At 38.1% G+C, this 12,323-nt stretch overlaps 1 protein-coding gene and 1 long non-coding RNA gene across 4 annotated transcripts in view; one reads left to right on the top strand and one right to left on the bottom strand.

Annotated features, from left to right (window-relative positions):
• Nucleotides 1-12,323, top strand: part of MGLL (monoglyceride lipase) — a 233,392-nt gene that overhangs the window by 72,636 nt on the left and 148,433 nt on the right. The gene's annotated exons all lie outside the window — the stretch shown is intronic.
• The window catches only part of LOC125107779 (uncharacterized), a 28,179-nt gene that overhangs the window by 4,951 nt on the left and 10,905 nt on the right, over nt 1-12,323 (bottom strand). Inside the window, exons 3-4 of one of the 3 annotated variants that reach the window (XR_007129653.1) lie at nt 8,628-8,733; nt 7,113-7,228 (exon numbers count right to left, since the gene is read on the bottom strand). The exons of 1 other annotated variant lie outside the window; for it this stretch is intronic. This is a non-coding gene — a long non-coding RNA (uncharacterized LOC125107779). Of the gene's footprint in view, nt 1-7,112; nt 7,229-8,627; nt 8,734-12,323 lie in introns of those variants that run through there. One more of the 3 variants, XR_007129652.1, reaches the window with a different exon arrangement.

The raw sequence follows: 12,323 nt of genomic DNA, 5'->3' as shown, positions 1-12,323 counted from the left end.
TTTAGAACAGCTATCTGTCTATCACACAATAACACTCAAAAAAACTGTTAGCTATTCTTAACACTCACACAAGGTCTTAGAGTTTTTGCCATGAAGCATTGGCTTTTTATTGACAAGGCTTTGGCCTGACGTCCCCCATCTCTCAGAAAATGTTGATGTGAGTATACATGAGTAGACATAAATAGAAAGGAGAATAAAAATGTTCAGATGGGTTTGACACAAAGACAATTCTCTTTTAGCAATTACGAAGCTATAAAAAGAATGAGAGCAGCTAGTGTTCTCAACGCATTTCCAAACAAGTTGGCTCAAGGATCAATTACAGTACAGACAAGTACTAAGTTCCCCCTGGAAACTCCTTTGCACAGCCCTGTGAAAGTTTCAGGGCTGATTGCATTTTTTTTTGGCCGCAAGAAAATTTGTCGAGCAGGAGTGTGAAAACTGGAATTGTCAAGACTGCAACAAAAAGCAAGCGCATGTCACCATTTTGAGGAAGCATCAAGGTTGAGCCTCCCAGCTGCTGTCCTGGGTGAAAAAAAAACACAGGCCCCTGGCTGGAAAGAAATGAAACGTAATTATGTCATGATGAGCTGGGAGAAAATGGCAAGGAAAAATTGCGATGCAGAGCATGACGGATGCTGTTTTGTCGATCGGAACGGTTGGAATGTTGCGGTAGAGCTGGGTGGCATAATAACTCTGTTTTCTTCTTTCCCAACTTGGCAAGCGGAAACGAAGCAGCAGACCACATCGGGTTTTTTTTTTTCTCAACGAGATTATGTCAGGTTTTGTAGGATGGATCGTAGAGTCATCGATAATGAAAATAAAGCAGATACACCCTTTTAAGGCACAGAGCTGTAATTCTATTGACTAGGAGTTTCCTGTTGCTTATCTATATTTTGAAAATTCCACGGGGGTCTTCTCTGAGGTTAATTTACATGATGGCAAACCATCCATCTTTGAATATGTGGCTTCTGAGTAGTGTGGGTTTTATTCACATCTGATCTGCGCTAATCACATTTTAATTCATGATTTATGTCACAATCAGGAAGACTCAAATCATCAATCAGGGAGACTTGGTTTCTATTTGTTCTTCCGCAGAGGGTGCATTCTAGTGGTTTGGTTGCTGGTAAGTTAACAGGTGTTCTGCAGAGAGGTGGAAGGTGCATTCTGTTTTAATGTAGTATTTAAATTTCATATGTTTTTGTAACTAAATAAGAAATCAGAGTGATGATTCAGGTATTTTAAAAACCAAAGTATTCATAGCATATCCTTTTATTTGCTGGGGGATTAAGCATTTCTATCCTTTTCTTTCTTTCTTTCTTTCTTTCTTTCTTTCTTTCTTTCTTTCTTCCCTTCTTTTTAGAGATTGAGAAATTAGGGGTGAGGGGGGATGGGGAAGAGGGAGAGAGAAAATCTCAAGCCAGCTTCATGCCCCTCCCTGCCCCCGATGCAGGGCTCAACTTCACAACCCTGAAATCATGACCTGAGCTGAGGACATCAAGAATCAGTCACTTAACCAACTGAGCCACCCAGGTGCCCCAATCATTTCCAATTTAACCAAATAACCACAGATATGTGGGGAATATTTTTGGCATGCCATGTTAAAAACAACAACAACAACAAAATGTGTCTGAGCCACTTTATTTAAAAGAAGTAACAAACATACATTAAATGTGCAGGTGTATATTTTTAAAAGTAATGTTGGGGTCCAGCATGTGGGGTGAATTGGCACCTAAAAGACCACAGGCACAGAGACCAGTTAGGACATTATTTCAATGGTTTGGGAAGGAGGCAAGGAGCATCCAACCCCAGGCAGTGGTGCTCAGTTGGAAGCAAGGAGACAGCCTTGGTGGCAATGAGGAGAGACCTTTGAGAGGACGAGATGATGAGCGGAGCGACAAATCATGAGAGGTAAGGATGGAAAGGATGTTTCATACAAGGCTACCATGAGACTAATGTCTTCTCTCCTATAATTTTCTTCACTAAAATCTTCTACCATGTTTAAAAACCAAATTATCATTATTATAGTAGCACTTAAAAATTCTATATAGTGTTCACTGACTGCTTTCTCCTTCTGTGCCAAGTCTTTTATCAGTTCATTTAGAACTCCAGAATTTAGGGCACCTGGGTGGTTCAGGTGGTTAAGTGTCTGCCTTTGGCTCAGGTCATGAGTCCTGCATCGTGCTCCCTGCTCAGTGAGGAGTCTTCTTCTCTGCCCCTCCCCTAGCTTGTGCGCTTTCTCAATCTCCCTCTCCCTCTCTCTCTAAGTAAATAAATAAAATCTTTAAAAAAAAGAAAATAGAACTTCAGAATTTTTAAAAAATCACATAGTTTTGTTGACTATTTGCATATAAATTGTGTGTGTGTGTGTGTGTGTGTGTGTGTATCTCAAAGTCACTTGCATATAAGACAGAGAAATTAAAGATCTAAGTAAGTAGGGAAAATATACCATGCTTATAAATTGGAATTCTCAATTTAGTTAAAATGTCAAATCTTCCCAAACTGATCTTTAGATTTAATCTGATCTCAATCAAAAGCCCAGAAAAAATTGATAAGTGAATTCTAAAACTTACATGAAGTGCAAAGAACATGGAGTAACCAAAACAACCTATAAAAACTACAGCAAAGCTAAAGACCTCACAGTCTAATTTCAGGACTTACTTTAAAGCTAACGTAATCACACCCAGCATGGTATTAGGTGTAACAATGGATAAATGGATTATTGGAATAGAAGAGATTCCACATACACATAGTCAATTGATTCTTTAGCAAATGGCACTGGAACCCAAATTTTCAAAATGGGTGAAGGACTTTAACAGGTCCTTCAAAAAGAAAAAAACAAAACAAAACAAAACAAAACAAAACAGAAATAGTCCATGAGCACATGAAGAGATGCTCACCTCTTAGGCAACAGAGAAATGCAATTTGAAACCCAAAATGAGGTCCTGTTGTATGTCCAACCAAGTGGCTAACATTAAAATGACAGACAATATCAAGTGTTGACAAGGATATGGAACAACAAAACTCTCATTTATGACTTGTGGGAGTATAAAATGGTACAGCAACTTTGGAAATGTAACTTACAGGTTTTACCAAAGTGAAATAAAAATGTAGGTTCACCCGAAGATACACAGAAAAAATAGTAAAAACTGAAAACAATGCAAATGTCCAATAGTAGGAGAATAGACATACAATTTGCAGGATATCCATAGAAAAATCAGTAATAAAGGGGAACAAGCTACTGAATCTTGAAATAATGAATCTCAAAAATAATATGAGCAAAAATCTCAAAATGGGAGTAAAAGAAGCTAGGCACAAAACAGTATATATGCATGATTCCATTTATATGGAATTCTAGAATAGGCAAAATGATCTACAGAGACAAAAATCAGAGTAGTGGTTGCTTTGAATAGGGAGAGTTGACTAGAAGTGGGTACAAGGGAATTTTTGGGGGTGATGGAGATGTTCTGTATCTTGACTGAGTGTTAGTTACATGGGTGTAGATATTTTTCAAAATGCATTGAATTGCATACTTTGATCTGTGCATTTCACTGTATGTAAATTTTACTTCAATGAAAAAAAGTGCTAAATTCCCAAGAAATGGTAGTTTCATCTAATATTTACATATGAGAGGTCTTCAGAAGTCTTCTGATGTAGTCCCACATTAATAATGTAGGAAGCACTAAAAACTACAGTTCCACATTATCAGAACTCAGGAAACATGAATGTGACCACACCTGTTTCAAGAGCAGTTTGTAACTCTTATTATTAAACATCTTTAGCTGTCAGTATCTTGGGTGTCACCCCATTCTCGGTTTGCGTGGTAAGAGATCTTAAAACCTACTTTCCCCTGGCAATATTTTTGGGGCTTAATAAGGGGGGAGGAATTATGATTTTTGTGATCACTGCTGACTTGAAATCTCTGCTTGTACTGATTTTGTGTCCTAGATTGTTGCTACCTTTGCTCTTTTCACACTCCTTTTCCTGGGATAACATCCACAAAACTAGCATAGTATTTTCACTCAAGATTGTGTATGGAGTCCATTTGGCTGAACTTTTGAAGCCATGGAACAGTTTAACATTGAACATTACACATCAAATGATGGATATGTTTCTGTGGATCTTTCATTGGTCATTTTTTACATTTGCTATCAAGCATCCGGCCATATAGCTGAGCTCTCTCCTTTCCACTTCTCCTCTTTTCCTCCTTGGCTTGCTGCAATCCCCAGAGCTCCTTTTCACTTTGTAGTTATTTGTAGTACCCTGCTCACCAATCCAGGCTGGGCTCTGAGGTCTAACTTTCAACATGTTAGATGGTCCCCTAACATAATCTACAGAAATCCTTGAAAGGGATCTCAAACCCATGAATATCCTCCCTTTCACCTCCTTCCGCACAAAGAAATATGGAAAGTTCAGATAAATATCCTCCAACTGGAAGAAAAGTGGATGGAATATGTAGCTGTGCAACCCCGGAGAAGAGAAAAGGAGAATCTTTGAAAGTGAGACATCTCACACATCAGCACAGACGATAGAGGAGGCCAGAAAGGGCTATTTTCTAGGATTCTTTGGTATTTTTCCCAAAACATGAAGAAAATGACTCAGTGCCCATGAGAATGGGACATATCTCTGTGAGGATGGTTGTCCCACATACAGGACACTAAATGAATGCTCAAAAGAGAGAGTGATGGTCGGTGCCCTGGTAAGGGCTTTAGGAACCTCCAGCTGGCTCAACCTTGCCCTCCACCCACACGGCACAGGCCTTCGAGTCATATATAATTTAATATAAAACAATTCTTGGGCTATAGATTGTGGCTCAGAGGGGAAGACAAAGGAGTGTCAGATCAGGTGGAAAAATATCAAGGGGAACTTATCCACATGATAGTGGAACAAATAGAAGATCTGGACAGATGGGTACCATCATTAGCATGTGCAAGAGGAAAAAAAATGGCATGTAGCTATGCAAGTTTATAACAACAAAAATGCACAAAATGTTGCATGGAAATAACAAAGAACCCAGTCTGGAAGCAAACAAAGTCTAAGGAACAGAAGGAAATCTCCAGGTGTTTTTCATGATATGGAAGAACTACAAGAGGATGAACTCAATATAACTAGCTCAATACTGGGGTAATAAAATAATAGGGATGCAAAGGAAAGAGATGTGGAAAAACAGTGAGACTCCAAACACTATTACAGATCTGATACATAATATAGAAAGAGCCAAAAATAAAATTCCTAACAGAGGAAAAAAAAGAAGTTTGAGATAATCACAGTAACTTCAAAGGAAGAGTATGAAAGGACTAAAGCAATTAAGAAGATGATGGAGAAGCCACTGGGTCTCTTAGTTGGTTAAGCATTTGACTCTTGGTTTTGGCTCAGATCATGATCTCAGGGTTATGGGATCGAGCCACAGGTGCTGTGCCTGGCTGGGAGTCTGCTTGAGATTTCTCTCCCTTTGCAGCCCCCCACTCGCTCTCTCTCATGCTCTCTCTTCCTCTTAAAATAAGTAAGTAAATCTTGAAAAAAAAGGTAATGGATTTGATTCATTTGAAATGAACCAACGTAAAAATAACTAGAGTTAGTCAAATATGGAACTCAAGATATTGACCAGAAAGAATTTTCATAAATATGATAGAAGAAAACATCCCCATCCCATGTAATGAAAGAACAGTAACATCTTTGGCTCATAGGGGCACATATTATCTAGGGGAAAATTTATACAGAACAATCAATATCTTACACATTGGAGTTATTGGACTTTGAGACTAAAGACATAATTTTTCAGGCATCCAGATGGATAAAGATGTCACTTATGAGGGAAGACATCACTTCTGATTTCTCTACAGTAGCATTCATTTCCAGTACACATTGCAGTGGAGTAATACTGATAGCATTCTGAGGGGAAGAAGGTGTGACCCAAGATGATGACAACCAGCCACACAGTTCTTTTAGTAGGAAGGAAACAGGAAGTCACACTCAACCATGAAGGAGTCCAAGAAATACTGCATATGGCACTTCTTGTAAAGAAAAATAAAACTGACTTGACAATAAATGGAACCAATGATGATATTTTTTTTTCTACTTTTATTCAGTTAAAAAAAGGTCAATGTTATGTGTTAAATTCATATAAAAACAAGCTAAAACTGAGCACCTGGGGAAATGTTTATTGAACTAAATGTAAATGTTAGAACACTTCACAAAATGAAAATAGAGCCAACAAGATGTCGGTGGGTGATGGAAGTGTAAGAATAAAAATCTCATATATCATAGTAGGGAATCAATACTTTTTATTCAAAATTGAGGCATGTAGAAAAACATACAATAAATTCAACTTTTCAGTTGTTTTACAAACTTAGAGAAATCTTTTAGGGACATCTTTCTGAAGTTCAGCAATTTCTTAAATTTCACACATTTTTATTCTTTTGGTGAAGTCAAATATTAAATAAAAATCCTTCGATTTGTATATATCTTCCGATGCAGGTCTGGAATGATATTTATGCCATGCTTAACACTGTTTTCTTTTCCTGGTGGTGGAGTTTGGGGCAGTTTTTTGTTTTGTTTTGTTGGTTTTTGTTTTCTTTTAAAATGTTTTCTATGCTTTTAAAATTCTTTAATTTTTAAAAAATTATCTAATTTTTGATTTTTATTTTTCATTTAACTGAAACTTAGTAAGTTTTTGAAATAAATATGAGGATGGCCAACACAATTTAGAAAAGACAACACCAGGGGCAACTGGGTGGCTCAGTTGGTTAAGCACCTGGCCCTTGATCTCAGCTCAGGTCTTGATCTCAGGGTCTTGATCAAGTTCAAGCCCCCATGTTGGGCTCCATGGTGGGCATGGGGCCTACTTTAAAAAAATAGAAAAAGAAGAAGACAACAGCAAAGAGGGGTGACTTGCCCTACCAAATACTGAAACATTATGATGCAATCGCAGGAAATAAAGCAATGTGGTGTGGCGGCGGGAAGAACAGGTAGCTATTTCACTGGACCAGAATGGAGTCTATATCCTGACTCATGCTTTTACAGGAATTGGTGACTATTAAATATTATTTAATAAATATGTTAGGTATTTGAAGAATAGGTTGAAACACTGTCTCATAACATGTAACACAATAGGTCTTTAATACTTTAGGAATCTAAGAGTTTAAAAAAGGAAGAATAAGAGGATGTAACCCAAGATGAGGAAATTGTAGGTGATTTCTGGGTAAGGAAGGACTTTGTCATTCTGATGTCTCTAGAAGAAAGACAAATGAAAATGGTGATAAGATTGACTACTTGAAATTTTAAATGTTTGTGACAAACCACCACACAAATGATTAAAATCAAATGTGAACTGGGGAAATCTATGTGTGTATGTGTCTATCTAATAGATACATATTATCTACTAATAGGTAATATGTATCTAATGAATATCTTTAACATAAAAGCACTTGCAGAAATGAGTAAGAAGGGTGCCTGGGTGGCTCAGTGGGTTAAGCCTCTGCCTTCGGCTCAGGTCATGATCTCAGGGTCCTGGGATCGAGCCACGCATTGGGCTTTCTGCTCAGCAGGGAGTCTGCTTCCTCCTCTCTCTGCCTGCCTCTCTGTCTACTTGTGATCTCTGTCAAATAAATAAATAAAATAAAAAAAAAAGAATAAGAAATGAATGGCATGAACAGACTGGTCACAAAGACAGGAAACATTAAAAAAATGAAAATGAAGCAAATAGTTCCTTTTTCTTGTAGACAAATAAATGTAATTTTCAAACTGTGGGATGTCAAGATTTTTTTTGTATATATATATCATATATATATCATATAATATATATATATCATATATATATATCATAATATATATCATATATATCATATGATATATATATGTATTATATATATATATATATCTCAAAGTAAGAAATTTTAAAAATTGGATAAAACTCAAGGTAGGTGAAGTTTCAGGTAATGTGTACTCTCCTGCACTCTTAGCAGAACTATAATGTAGTGCAATATTTTTTTATGGTTGAAGCTTAATATTTTGTGTGGCTCTGACCATATTATTCTTTTCTCTTAATTGAAATATAGTTGAAATACAATATTATATCAGATTCAGATGTACACCAGGACGATTCGACAATCCTGTTCATTTTGAAATATTCATCATGATAATATAGTCACTGTCACCATAAACCTTATTTTAATATTATTGACTATATTTCCTATGCTGTAGTTTTTAACTACATGGCTTATTTATTTTATAACTGGAAGTTTGTACCTAGGATGGACGAAATTGTACAATTTTTTAGGACCATGTAGCAGTTCATTCTATCAAAACCTTTCACCCAACACTATTTCTAAAGAAATAGGCTGAATATTGTGAAAAAAATTAATTTAACAGCATTGTTCATGATAATTGAGAACTTCTCCTCCCCAGCTGTTCCATACGTTTTTCTCATCCTCACCCTTCTGATTACCACCAGGAGAGATGATGAAATTTGTGCTCACTTCCCCCTTCCACTTATTCCTGATCAGACAATTTTGTGTAAGTCCTATTATTTTAGGTTGCCATGGTTTATATTATTTACATCTGTTTTATCATGGTGAACAAGTCTTCCGTGCTCTGATTCTAAAAATGGAAAGCCAATAAACTTCACTTACCGCATGACGATCATGTAAACATTCCTTCTGGAATTTGGAAAAAACACCAGAGGCAAGGGTTTTCATCTGCTTAACATGAATATAGCACAAAAGCCTAGAAGAGAGCCTAGAAGGAAGCACTGAATAAATATTTGAATAAGTATTTGCTGAATAAGTGAAAATACTCAGTGGTATGACTGGACCCACAGAGAAGAAAATGTCATTCTTTGCCATTAATACTGTGGCTGGCGAGAGGCCAGAATACAGTGCAGTTCCTCCAAGAGAGCTAAGGAAGTGACCGGGGAACTTGCTTAAAATCCATCGTCTTACCCCAGACTACCACACCAGGATTTCTGAAAGAGCTTCTGGGAATCTGCATCTCTCACAGGCACTCAGTGTGGTTCTCCACACATTAAAGATGGACACTCCTCATCCTGCTGGATCCTTTTATTTTCATTCTGGCTCACTCATTCTTTCTGGGCCACATACAGATGCCACAATTTGCTATATCCTATGATGTCTTTTTATTCGAGCCTTGTTTGTTTTGCTAGAATACCTAGGATAGATTTTTTTAAAGATTTTATTTATTTATTTCAGAGAGAGAGAGAGAGAGAGTGCATGAGCAGGGGAAGGGGCAGAGGGAGAATCAGGCTCCCTGTTGAGCAAGGGGCTGGATATGGGACTTGATCTCAGGACCCCGGGACCATGACCCTAGCCAAAGGCAGACACTTAACTCAAATGAGCCACCCAGGCATCCCTGGGATAGATTTTCTTTAAGTATGGAGACTATGGCCAATAAATTATGAGTTCTTGTCTTTTTACACATCTTTCTCTTACCTTAACATTGATCTAAGATCTGGGTGGGTTTAGGACTTTGGGTTCCAAAGTCTTCACCCCAGAATTTTGAAACGTGGCTCCACGGTCATCTTATGGTTAGGAATGCCAGTGATAAGTCTGGTGGAAAAGCCTAATTCCCTTACCTTTCTCAAGGCCTGCTTTAAGGTCTTCTTGACCTTCGTGCTGAATTTTCACCCAAATGTATCTGCCTGTGAGTTTCATGTAAAATGAAATCCTGCTTGGCCTTCAATGCTCTTTTAGCTTGAAGATGGTCTTCCATAGAGCACTGGGCTGAAGGGGGAGGTTGGGAAGCTACCACACCCTCTAGGCCAGAGGGGGGCAAACTTTTTCTGGGAAAGTGAGCATTTTAGATCATATGGGAGGCTCCCAGGGCCATGCTGCCCGCTAGGGGGCCTCTGGCAATACTACTCCACTCCTCCTTTGCAAAATGGCAACCAACGTCTGTGGCTGTGTCCCAGTGAACCTTTACGGGTGCATGCTGAGATTCGAATTGCATATATTTTCACATGTCACAAAATATTACTCTCATTTAGACTTCCTCCCCCCGCTATGGAAGAGGTATTTGGAGCTTGCAGGATCTACAGAAACAGGCAGACTTGGTTTTGGTCTGCAGACGTGACTTTGGCCACGCCTGCTCTAGGCCAACAGAGAAAGCATGATACGGTATTTTTCCCAGTTTGAGAGGCTCTCTTCAGTGCATTTATTTTGTTTGCTCTGTATGATTTTTTTTTTTTCTGCCATTAACATCCCCTTTCCTAACAGCAAGCTCTTTGATTCCCAAAAAAAATAGATGTCTTTCAAAGGGTAAACCAGCTTGCTGTTAGGGATATTTTGGTCGCTCCAAGGGAAGGACATTATACGGGATGGATTCAACTCAGGTTGGGTTCAACTGGGTTCTCTAATTTTACAGAGTTATATAAGTGAGTATAACAAAAGAAGAGAAAGATGTAACTGAATGCTGATCCCAGGTAATAAATTAGTACATCAGAAACACATCTTCACAGTTTACTTTTTTTTTTTTTTTTTTTACATTTTCACAATGAAGCTGATTCAGTTACTGCTCTGTGTCCAAGATGGTGTCCATAGGCTGAACAGATTTACAATTATCATTTTAAAAATTATTTTCTTGGGTACCTGAGTGGCTCAGTCAGTTAAGCATCTGCCTTAGGCTCAGGTCTGACACCAGATTCCTTGGATCAAACCCCACATGGAGTTCCCTGCTCAGTGGGGAGTCTGCTTGTCCCTCTGCCTGCTGCTCCCTTTGCTTATGGTCTCTCTCTCTCTCTCTCTCTCTAATAAATAAAATCTTTAAGAAATTATATTCTTTATGCCATTGTTTCTTTCCATTTTGTCTAGAATTCCTAAGAGTTGAGTACTAAACCTTGGATCTATCTTCTATGTCTTTGAATTTTCTTCTCTCATCCTTTTCATCACTGTCTTTTTGCTCTTAGATTTATTTGGTTTCATTTTCCAGATCACTAAGTTGGTATTTCTCTATGCCCATGATGTTCTCTATACCCACTTAATGTCTTATTTCAGGAAGCATGTTCTGATTTCTGAGAACTTTAGGGTTCAGATGATTCCTTTTACACAGTAGGAAATAATGCCGTGTGCAGTACTTGGAATGGATGATATCATAAGTATGTCCATACTGTGGTCTCTCAATACCATTCTCACAAAAAAGAAAGCAGGCTTCTTGGAGGAAAAGCTGATTCCAGGTCTGGAGCAAGAAATATGCAAGATGAACCACAGCAACTCATTAGAACGAACAGCAGGGAAAGTCATGATGAGGACTGAGATTGTGTCTGGAGCACCCGGGAGCCAACCTGGAGAGGTTCCCACTGACCAAAGATGGGCCAAATGGTGCATCAAGAGGGATAATAACTGTGATGAATGGAAACATAATATATGTTAGAAGAAATGAGTTCATAATGGCAAGCGTACAGTAGCCTTCTCTGGAGTGTCCTAGGGAACCAGTCATTATTTTTTAAAGTGGCAATAGAGCAAAAGAGACAGACACTTACTTTGCTTCTAGAACTTAGAGGAACTTCATTTACTAACTTACTTTACTTAGAGGAACGTAAACTGTTCCTCTAGTTAAGTGAAGAGATGGTGTGTTTCCCATTATAGGTGTATTCCAGCAAATAAAAAGAAGAAGGGATGCTAGAATCTGAAAGGCATTGTTTTACAACATCAAAAAGTACCAGTGGATTTTGGTAATGATTGTCAACAGCTGCCAGCGTCACAAAAATAGGGACAGCCAGACAGGAAGTGCCTCTAGAAGGAAGGAAGTTCAAAACACTTCCTGTGAAGTTGTCTTTTCACCCCAGCCCCCAGCCAAAATCAAATCAAAATCTAACAGTGCCTCTAGATCTAGCTACCAGTCTATAGAAGATATAGGCAACAGAGGAATATGTTCAGAGACACCATGGAGACACATTCCGCAAAATCCAGACTATGCAGGGGGCAGATTCTGCCAGATCGACAACCCAATGGATTCTTCAAAAATTTATTTCAAAGGAAAGAAGAAACAGTGACAGAGGCTGAAGTTATAGAGTAAAAGGGACTTAAGAGACATATTAACTAATCATTATGCATGTTTGGGAAATCTGAACACCATTTGGTTATCCAATAATATTAAAGAAATATTAATTTTGCATATGTGATAATGGTATTGTGATTATGCTTTTTTTTTTAAAGAGATACAAACAGAATCTTTTAGAGATTGGGCTATCTGCAAATGAAGGCTATGATGAGTGGGATATACTTTAAAATAATCTTGGAAGGGGGGTGCCTGGGTTGTGTAGTTGGTTAAGCGTCTGACTCTTAATTTTTTCTCAGGTCATGATCTCAGGTTTG

This window comes from Lutra lutra, chromosome 1 (genome assembly GCF_902655055.1).
Source record: "Lutra lutra chromosome 1, mLutLut1.2, whole genome shotgun sequence".
In the NCBI taxonomy this organism is placed as follows: Eukaryota; Metazoa; Chordata; class Mammalia; order Carnivora; family Mustelidae; genus Lutra; species Lutra lutra.
This window is presented reverse-complemented; position numbering and strand designations above follow the sequence as displayed.